Source organism: Nicotiana tomentosiformis, chromosome 3 (genome assembly GCF_000390325.3).
Source record: "Nicotiana tomentosiformis chromosome 3, ASM39032v3, whole genome shotgun sequence".
Taxonomy (NCBI): Eukaryota; Viridiplantae; Streptophyta; class Magnoliopsida; order Solanales; family Solanaceae; genus Nicotiana; species Nicotiana tomentosiformis.
Window position 1 is genome coordinate 128,037,984 of NC_090814.1, and position 10,332 is coordinate 128,048,315.

A 10,332-nucleotide genomic window follows, 5' to 3' on the forward strand; every position below is an offset into this window, starting at 1 on the left:
GGACAATGACTCCAGGTCTAGAAAAATGGCAGTAACACTTGATGATTTTGAGCTGCCAGAGAACTTCTCACAGATTGTTAAGTTCGACGAGGTTAATGAAGAAGAAACAACCCATGTGCATCAAGGAAGAACAAGGGTTCCTGGAAAGCATGTCAGATCCCCCTTTCTCCCTTATTTCAGTTCTGGGGGAAGCACTTTTGTTGGACCTCCTCCAATTTTCAACATCAAGCATCCATTTACTGGGGTTATTGACGACGATGTTGATCCTGACTTGTTAGAAGAATTCAATAAGTGGTTATATTTAGGTACCGACACGATTTCAAAGAGGTTAGATTATATATATTTTTCATATTATCGAGTGCATAATTTTACTTGCTATGTATTTAAATAGGAATAAGGCACCTTATACTTTAAAAGATAACCAGCTCAACCTGTGGTTTGATCTTTGAGTGGAGAAAGTTGATAAAAAGGACTAGTTTTATACTTTGGCACATCCCGGTCAAATCCTTAACAACACGGTACATGCATACCCTGGCAGAATTTAATGTTTAGCTGTAGTATTCTTTTATTTTAGATATCTGTAGATTTTTTATTTGAAAATTATAGTTAAATTGTATTCAGCATTGAGAAATAATAATTTTTTTTCCAGCACATTGATGTTATTTTATACTATTTGAGGAAGAGAGGAAAGTATGGTCCTGAAAATAAAATACGGTTTACCACCACTGACTGTATCTTCAAACTAGAATTGAACAAATTTATGAGAGGTACATTAATGCTCCTACTGATAGGAAGCTTGTTGTTGTCAAACCCCAGGACGTTGTATCACAATACATATTGGGGTACCGATTACTTGCAAATATTGCATGGGACAAAGTTGATTTTGTGAATATGCCCATAAACATTGTGGAAAAATTTCATTGGTTGTTGGTTGCGTTTGACATTACCGATAGGGTTCTATATGTTTATGATTCTATGGTCTTTTCACGAAATCAAAAACTTGTTGAATCTGTTGTCGATAAGTTAGCTATTATGATCCCCCTCTACTTGTCATGTACCGATTTCTATGGAAAGCATCCAGACATCAACTACAAGAACACAAAGGCATACATTGAAAAATGTGTTACTGACCCTCTTGAAATTCAGTGGTTGGTCGGTGAGATACCCCAGCAAAAAAAGGGATAATTGTATGTGCTGCTTTTCCTTCTATTTAACCAATTGTATTTTATATTGAATGCTAAATCTTTTTTCCTATTATTTTTTGCAGTGACTGTGGTGTATACGTGGCGGCATTTGCAGAATATGTCAGCATTGGAGAGCTATCAATTTCAAAGGAAGACCTTTCTGATATTGATCAACACCGTAGACGCTATGGAGTGCTCCTTTGGGATTATGCTAGAAAATAGCAAGAGCTTGGTGCAATTAGTGAAAATGAGATGACTGGCAGATTAGCAAGAAGAAAAAGTGCATTAGCTGTGAAGGAGAGAACACGAGTCCGGAGCAAAAAGAATTAGTTGCCCTTTTCAGTAGAAAAATTATAGTTAAAGTGTTTAGTTATATCTGGATTGTAGTAAAGTTGTAGAAAAATTATTTATTGAGAACAAGTCAGCTATAATTTATTTGTAGCAGATTTGTGCTACAGTTGTTTTACCTTTTGTTTTGTTATTTTGTCCAGAATTCTACTACTTAGAATAAAAAATATTTGTGACATTTTTTTTGGTTGAAAGTTATTAGTAATTAATCTCGATATTGGTACTATATAATTTCTTTATAGCATTAACTATAACTATGTCTACAACTACTATAAAAAAAAAATACATAATCTATTCAATTTTAGCAGTGTTGTTGGGAAAGGCTGAAAAGTAATAAATAAACCCAGTATTTGAACAAAACAACTACAAACTAATTACATTAAGAGTTGAAATATGTTTAGCAAACATTCATTATAGGAGACAATCTTTATTCAAATTAACAACACAATTACACCACAACTATAATTCTCTAGAACAGAACAAATACAACTTAATATGTCTTAAAGGATAGATTATCATCAATAGTACTCAGTAAGAAAAAATTCTTTAAACTATATCAATTTTTATTTTCTTTTGGGAGCATTCCTACAAGATCTTTTGTTATGCCTTTCTAGTCCGCAGTTGCCGTATGAAACCTTATACTTTTTTGCATTTACTTCATCATATGGTTTGTATCTTTATTTTTTGAGGTCTCCCTGGATGCCTTTTCCCAATAGTTGGCATTACAACTTCTTCAGTTATATGTTGTGGCATATTCCATTTGCTTTCATAGGCAACAGGTCTACTGGTATTTTATAAGTCTGCAGAAGGCTTTCCCCCGTGTAATAAGGAGAACAATAGTTTTCATAAGACTCGTTCATGTGCCTCAAAGCCACCAAAGCATGTGGACATAGAAGTTCATCAAGCTGGAATTGTCCACAACTACATCTCTTATTTTGAAGGCAAATAATGAAGCGCTTCACACCGTCTATCACAGTATGGATGTAATCTGTTTAAACCCTCACCTACAATTTCATTACAAACACATAACAATTTGTCAGCAACAGATACAAAATAAATTAACTACAATTATACAACAATATTTCTACAATTATCAGTATATATTTAGTTTGTTGAAATCAATGATCTGATGTTATTGGCCATAACTTACTCTCATCTTCAGCAATAATGTCCTATTATCCTCCAACTCTTTGTTGTATTTTTTTCCCAAGGTATGTGAACATACCCTTTGCATTCAATAACTTTTCATTAGTCCAACGTTCAAGAAGAGTCCTCATGTACTCTAATAGTTCTACTACGGGCAACTCTCGTACATCTTTGGTTACCGCATTCAAGGACTCTGCAATGTTTGATGTCGTCGTCCATGTTCTGTTCACCGTATCATGTACCAGAGACCATCTGTGATAGCCAATATCGTATAGATATGCTTTAACATGTTTGTCGATCTCTTCAATCTTTGACATTCTTTCATTAAATTCATCAAACGTGTATGATTGTGTCGTGGCAAAGTACAATTCGCTTAACTTTAGATGATCTTTCTTGAACTTTGACCTTATATTTGTCCAAATATGCCACATGTAAGCATAATGTGCCATGCCGGTATAAACAGTAGATGTTGCCTTCAATATACTCTCATTCCGGTCCGAAACAACACACATATTTGGTTCTTCACCATATACATGTTTGAATTTCTCAAAAACTCACCTCCATGATGCGTCATTTTCTGAATCAACAACGGCGTATTCTAGTGGTAATATGCTACCTATCACATAGATAGCAAAAAGAAATTCCAAATTCAAGTAATGAAACTTGAAAATATAAAAAAATACAGTAAATAACTTTATAATAATTTTTTTATAATTAATCTACATTATCTGTTGCATCCATTGTGCTAGTTGTTAGCATGATTTCCCTATATGCCGACTTCAAGATAGTGCCATCGACTACTACAACTGGCCTACAATGCTCCCAACCCTTGATGAACGTACTAAGTACAACAAATACATACAAGAAACAGTCATTTTCAGTCTTCTACAATTTCACTACCGATCCAGATAAGTCTTCTCCAGAATATATAAATAACTCGGCAAGCGACTATAGGAATCAACTAGATGACCTCTCAAAATTTTCAAAGTCTTTTCCTTTGCTCTCCAAGCTTGCATGTATATTAAGTTCACAACATGATCCGACAACATGCCAGTTTGTATGTATTTTGGTGTGTATATTGTCCTAGATCCGCATATTTTGGCATCACCATAATGCCAACTACCATGGCGGTAGGTTTGCGTTGTATATATGTGTTGTCCATCAAAGAGCATATGTGCAAGCTGTTGAATTTTTGAACCGTGAACAATGCTGATTCATTTATGTTGGTGGACTTGAAGTGCCACGTACAATTGTCCCCAACATATACAAGGTAGTAGCTACTGAATAAAAACAATTCAAAAAATGTTATGCAAATTATAGCTACAGAATACGAGGCTGTTTATGCACAACAACTTGTTTTAAACAATTTTTATACAAAAAAATTACAACTTATACACCATATGAATTTGACAAATATAATGTTCCTACCTTCTTGCACTAAACCATTTCACCCTAAATTGAAACTTATTCATGACAGAATAGTGCTTCATTGCACTGACAATTATTTGCTTGTCTTGGTAAACTTGGCCTACTTCAATTACATTTGGCGTATGTTATGTTATGATAATACTTTCATATTCCACAATTGCTGGAGATGTTTGCATATCAATCAACTTCATTGTTCCTGATACTTCTCCAATTGGGGTACAATTGTCAATAATTATAACACGTTAGTATTACGATAATCAGAAGAACCTTCATTCAATTAAAAGTATAATAATTCAGACCTCTGTATATTCATGTGTTCAGTATTTGACAGAATACTTGTAGAGACATAACAGTTGAACTACATTTGTTATGTAGTATTATTGTAGATAATTTGTAGTAAAATTATAGAACACTTGAAATTGAAAAAATATCAGCACTGAAAAAACAGAGCAAACCTGCAATTATGCTCGCATTCGACATACTGCATTCCAAATCGAAATCACGCACCGTTATACACAGCGGATACATTCCTAAGTTTTTGTTTTCCTTTTTCGTCTCCATATACACTCGAACTCCCATATCGTTCTAAATTTCTATTGGAGGACAACGTTCATTGATAGTGTATTTGATTTCGATATTTTGCGGGGGTATCGATCATTAGATGCTCTGCAATTGCGGAATTTAACTGACTATAATTTGAATCTTCATTGACTACAATTCAGTCAACATCAAAATCTTTGTATCTCCCAATGCTATCCCACCAACCATTGAGCTGAAGCATAATCGCTAATTTTGATATTATGTTGTGAAATTCAATTCAATTGTAGCTAATTGTTTGCAATTATTTTCTTCAAAACCTTTGTGTATGGAAAACCAGAGAAAACCAGATATGTTGCCTTGATTATGGTGTGATGATAACCAGAGACAATCTGCGTAATAGAAGAATTCTACAAATATGTTGCCTTGATTATGGTGCAATAATTGCGTCAGTAAAATCTCTAACTGAAATATAAGCGATCCCAAAATCTCGCGTTTAAATAAGGAAGATTATCGTAGAAAGGAGTCTAGTTTAAGCAAATATATATGTTTTGTAGTTAAAACGTATTTAGGTCGGGTAAATACCAAAACTGAGATATTTTTAATAATAAGGTTTCAAATAGTGTATAGGAATGAAAAAAGCCCAAACTTAAAAACTGTTGCCGGAACTTACCAAATAAAAAACTGTTACCTTCTAAATTTCACGATCATTCATGACTTCACTTGCTATCATTATTCTCTCTAGTCGACTGGTGCTGGTTGCATGCCGAAATAACTTTCTTTTGGATGCAAAAAGATTCATCACATATCGCATTTAGCAAACACTATTAAGAAGTTATTAGCTAGAAGTTGCAATTGGAATCTTTCTTTCACTGGCTAACTAAGTACCAAGCTTTATAGTTCAACTAGTATATATGTCCGCGCTTTGCACGGTACAAAAAAAAATTAAAATTTAATTAAATATTCTTTGATAGTTGTTTTAGTGGTGCCATATATAAAATTCTTTAACAAAAAGAATATGAGAAAATTGTGACTTCAAGATCAGTAAAAGACCGATAATCAATTTGCATCAAGTTATTTCTTTTTGCAAAATTTGCTAGGGCTCTACAAAAAATAAACAGGAGTACACAAATCTTTCCTCCATGTCAAAACATATATATTTGGCCTAATTCCGAAATAAGATGTACTACTAAAAATTGTTTACGAAATGGATAAATGATAATAAAAACAAATGTCATTTTCTAATACAAAATTTATGGACGCGCACACCATGCGTTTTATCTCTATCTGAAATGAGCAAAGACATGAGGATCGAATTCAAGAAAATGCATCAATTCCTGTATCAAAGTAGCTTGACCGTATTGATTTGGTGCTTTTAGAATAAATGACATAGCACTACATACTGGACTGTTTATCTGCATGTTCTGCTTCCTTCCACCTGGTCCTTGCATATAAACTAAATCAAGTGAATAACAAATGCTCAAACGAAGAATACGGTGATGAAGAGGAGAAGGCGAAAAACACTTGAAAGGTGATGCACACTTTTCAGTTCTCCATTGTTATACACAATAAAGAATAATAATAGCTATTCTTTTTAAAACACTGAATAAGGGAGGGAAAAAGAACCAAAAAGATAGGATGCAAATCATTAAAAAGGTAGGATATGGTGCAAATTAAAAAAGAGGACACACATTAGAGGTACAAAATGGAAAGAACTCAGAGACGAATTGACCCTTTATAATAAGGAAAAAAACAAAAAATTTGAGAAATTAAGAAGATAAATAGTTTTCCTGGCTATCCAAGAGAATTTCAAATCACCTCTTCGAAGACCGTGTATATATATTTCCTTCGATAAAAGTTAAATTCTTCTATTCATATAATTTTCTACTATTTTTATGATAAAAAAGAAGAAAATTAAATAAGAAGAAATAATTAGAAAAAGAAGTAGAAAGAAATAATGGTAGCACCAATTTTGGACCCTTTTCATTATATCTTTCTCCCAAAACGGACACCTTCTTTCTCCCTCATGACCTTCTTCCCCTTTGGTAACAACGGATGTCCTTTTACTCTCAAGTCAGAAAACAAATGTCTTCTTTCATTTCCTCCTAATTTGCTGTATATGTTTCTTTTTGCAAATAATTATTCCGATCATTTGGAAATACTGATCACTTTTCTATAAATTTAATCTCTCAAAAAGAGTTGTATTTGGGTGTGTGTGTGTGATTCTTTAGAAAATAATAAGTACTAATATAGATTCCAAACAAAGCAAATTAAGCCAGCAAATATTACCTCCATTATATTGTTCCTGAACCCAAACCCGCTTCTGCATGAAACGATAATACGCACAAGCAATAATAGCATATAATTTCATTTGTTTCCAACATGTGGTATGAAAGGGACAACATTACCTAACAGGAATTTGACCGTGTCTATCCAAAAAGTTTTCAGGGAGTTCAAGCATGAAAAAAGACATTAACAAAGTCTTGTACATGGCTTAATTAGCGTTGAAGAGAAAAAATGACAACAACAACAAAAGTCTGCAACAAAAACCCAAAAATTAAATTTTAAGGGGCACCTTTCAAAGAGAAGATAAAGGAAAAAAGCACATGGAAAGAAAATGCTTGTCTGACGGAGATCCAAAAAACACTTCTCTATGCATCTGATCACGCTTGTTTTGTTTGGGGTGTGTGTGTAAGAATGGATGTGAAGGGTGAGAAAAGGTTTTTATAATTTATAAGTATCGGTATACAGTTATGAGTCTTTGTAGAATGTAGTGCCGTTTAAAGGGTATGTGTCGTTTAAATAGCCTTTTTTCATAGGAAAAGGCAAAACGTTGTGGAAAAAGATACAAGTAATTTCTGATCAATAAGACATGCAACATCACTTGGCAATGTCCCTTAATTATTATATATATATATATATATATATATATATATATATATATATATATATATAGATTACAATGCCATGGAAAATTGGAAACAACGTAGCTTTTCGTATATTTATGAACTGGTACCTCTTTAACCTGCAAAAACATATTTTGGTGCTCCATCTGAATTCTGTTTTAGTGCAAGCTATCAATATGTTGCATATGCCTTTTTTATTTAATACTTTAGCATATCTATGAAGCACGTCAAGACTACTAAAAGCTTGCTTAAAACCATGCATGATTTTGAAAATTGGATGGCAAAAGTTTTTTTCAGTGTTTAAATTCCGGCAACAGTTTTTCATTTTTGTAAATTCGGGCAACAGTTCGTGGATTGTGGCAACAGTTTTTCTTCGGAAGGTGTTTACCCGTAAAATGGTACAGTTGAATTTGTACGTGGTTTATAGACAAGTAAATTAGTTCGATCCAAAAATAACAGATGAATTAGACAAAAATATAAGACTTAGCCTTAAAATTGAGATAAACGGCAGATATCTTATTTCCGGACGCAGAGCTACTCGGAGCAATAAGAACAACGCAAGTAAGCAAGAAAATAAAATGTTATTTGAGCTTTTGATAAAGTATAGTACATGCTTGTCAGAAAATTCGTGTCCGTACAATGATGATAGAGCTTACTATTTATAGTTACACATGGGGAACAAGGTCATAGGATTAAGCTCCTCTTTAATGACAATTATGAGGGCAATTGAATAATGTATAACGGTGGGCAGTAAATGTCATATTCTCTATAACGAATCATGCACTTAATGTTGTAGAATATTCTTCATTGAATGCTACTGGATGGCGGCATTTATTTTGTCTTTATGAGTGTCATTCTCTCTGATGACAAGCGAGATCATTGCTTTCGGGTTTGGCTATCTTCTGTCTCCAGTTCCACGTGTCGCTTTCTCATGCGATCATTAAATATGAACATATTTTACCCCATACAGATAGTCCCCCTACTTTCCGGTGGCATAACTTTGTATCACCGGGATATTGGTAAAGACACCTTTCTTGGCAAGAAATTCTCAGACACCCTCTGAAAAGTTTTTGACGGTTGATTAGACGCACGTCTCTCCGTATTTAATGACTCGAACATGCGTCATCCCATGATTCAACATCACTTTTGCCAGTTATCTAGGTAATTATGGCCACGATTTTAGCCGCCTATTCCTTTACTTATACGCATCAAACTTTTTATTTATACTTCATAATTCCTTAAACTTTCTCCTCTTTACTCAACTCGTACTTTGTCTTCAAGCTTTTTTTAACCTTCTTCATGAGAGAAAACTCTCCTCCTTTTCTGATAAAAAATGGCATCTTCTTCCAGAAACCCTAGTTTCTCAAAGAACAAAGGTAAAGCTGATGATGTTGCTCCTCCTACGATGAACACCATCATCCCAAAGAGTCTTGTCAAGGCTAAGGACTTCGAAGAGAAGTTTCCTTCCGCTCACCCTCGTACACGGTCCGTTAGCGTATACCCTTCTTCCATCCGTCTTTCCAGTATTTCTGCTGTGAAGGAAGACTGTTATTGCCAGGATCTAGACATTATCACTCTTGATATGGCGAACCGGGTAACCTTACCCAAGAAAGGTTTTATGTATTTTTATATGTACTCATTCACTTTGGGGCCGTTCTCTTTGAGTGGAGAGCTTGACTCTGACATCGTGGAGTTCTGTATACGCTACCAGGTATGCCTAGCACAAGTAAGTCCTTTTGTGTGGAGGACAGTCACTTGTCTTTGGCGCTTGTGCCAGGAGACGGGAGAAGAGTTAACCCTAGCTCGATTAATAAATCTTTACTCCCCCAAGATATTTCGCGGGAGAATAATAAATTTCAGCAAGTGTGGCCACCATACTCTGCTATCCATCAGGGACGATGACAACGACCGTGGGTGGATGGAACGGTTCATTGCAGCTGCCACCATTGACATCATTCAGGCCATGGCTTTATCCTTTCCGGAATTATGGAACCGCACTCGTATGTTCTTCGTTTGTCTTTTCTTCCATTAAAGATCGTCCCATATCGTTATTGACCCCTCTTCTTTCGCTCGTTTCAGCAACTCGGTGGGTACCACCTAGGGTTGAAGGCTAAAAATCATGGTAAATTGAACTCATCTTGTCTTTACTTTTCGTATAAGGAAGTTGATTAACCTTTCCTTTCTCCTTGAATTCAGGTCTATCCCAGGACTCAGTTGTCGTCTCCGAGGAGGACGTTTTGGCTAATCCTGCTGACACGGCAAGGCTGATGCATGAGGCTTTTACACGAACAGGTGTCTCCAAGCCTGCTTCTGGTGCAAGTGCTTTTTCTCGAAGTCCCCGCCCGGAGAACAAGCCACAAAAAGGATACGTTCATCCGCAGCCGGGGGAATAAAAAAAAGGCAAAGAACGCAGCGCCCGAGTCATCTTCGGATGTTGTAGTGATGAGCGCCGCACTCGAGCCTGTCCTAGAAACCATGGTGATTGACGATGATGGAGAAGCTAGTGATGATGGGGCTTCTCTACATAGAAGACGACGACCTTCATCAACTCAACAGAATGCTCAATCTATTGAGTTAGCTATACCAACCGAGGACGATGCCCTGGCGCTATGGGGGGAATTTGATGTGGTAGAAGATGCCAACTCATGCTTACGATTCCCAGCTGCCACGCCCGATACTGTAGGGCTAAGCACCGAGCGTCTTCCGTCTTCAGTTGACGAGTAACCATCAACCAACACTGCACCTGTCGCAGATGCTTCTCACCCTACAATGCCATTTGCTTC

The 10,332-nt window shown here is 35.5% G+C and overlaps 1 long non-coding RNA gene across 1 annotated transcript; it reads right to left on the reverse strand.

Moving 5' to 3' along the window:
- Positions 1-5,706: 5,706 nt before the first annotated feature.
- On the reverse strand, positions 5,707-7,493 carry LOC138907207 (uncharacterized). Its single transcript, XR_011414984.1, has 2 exons — positions 7,219-7,493; positions 5,707-6,081 (listed from the first exon to the last, which is right to left on the reverse strand). It is a non-coding gene; the product is annotated as an uncharacterized lncRNA (long non-coding RNA).
- Positions 7,494-10,332: the final 2,839 nt, after the last annotated feature.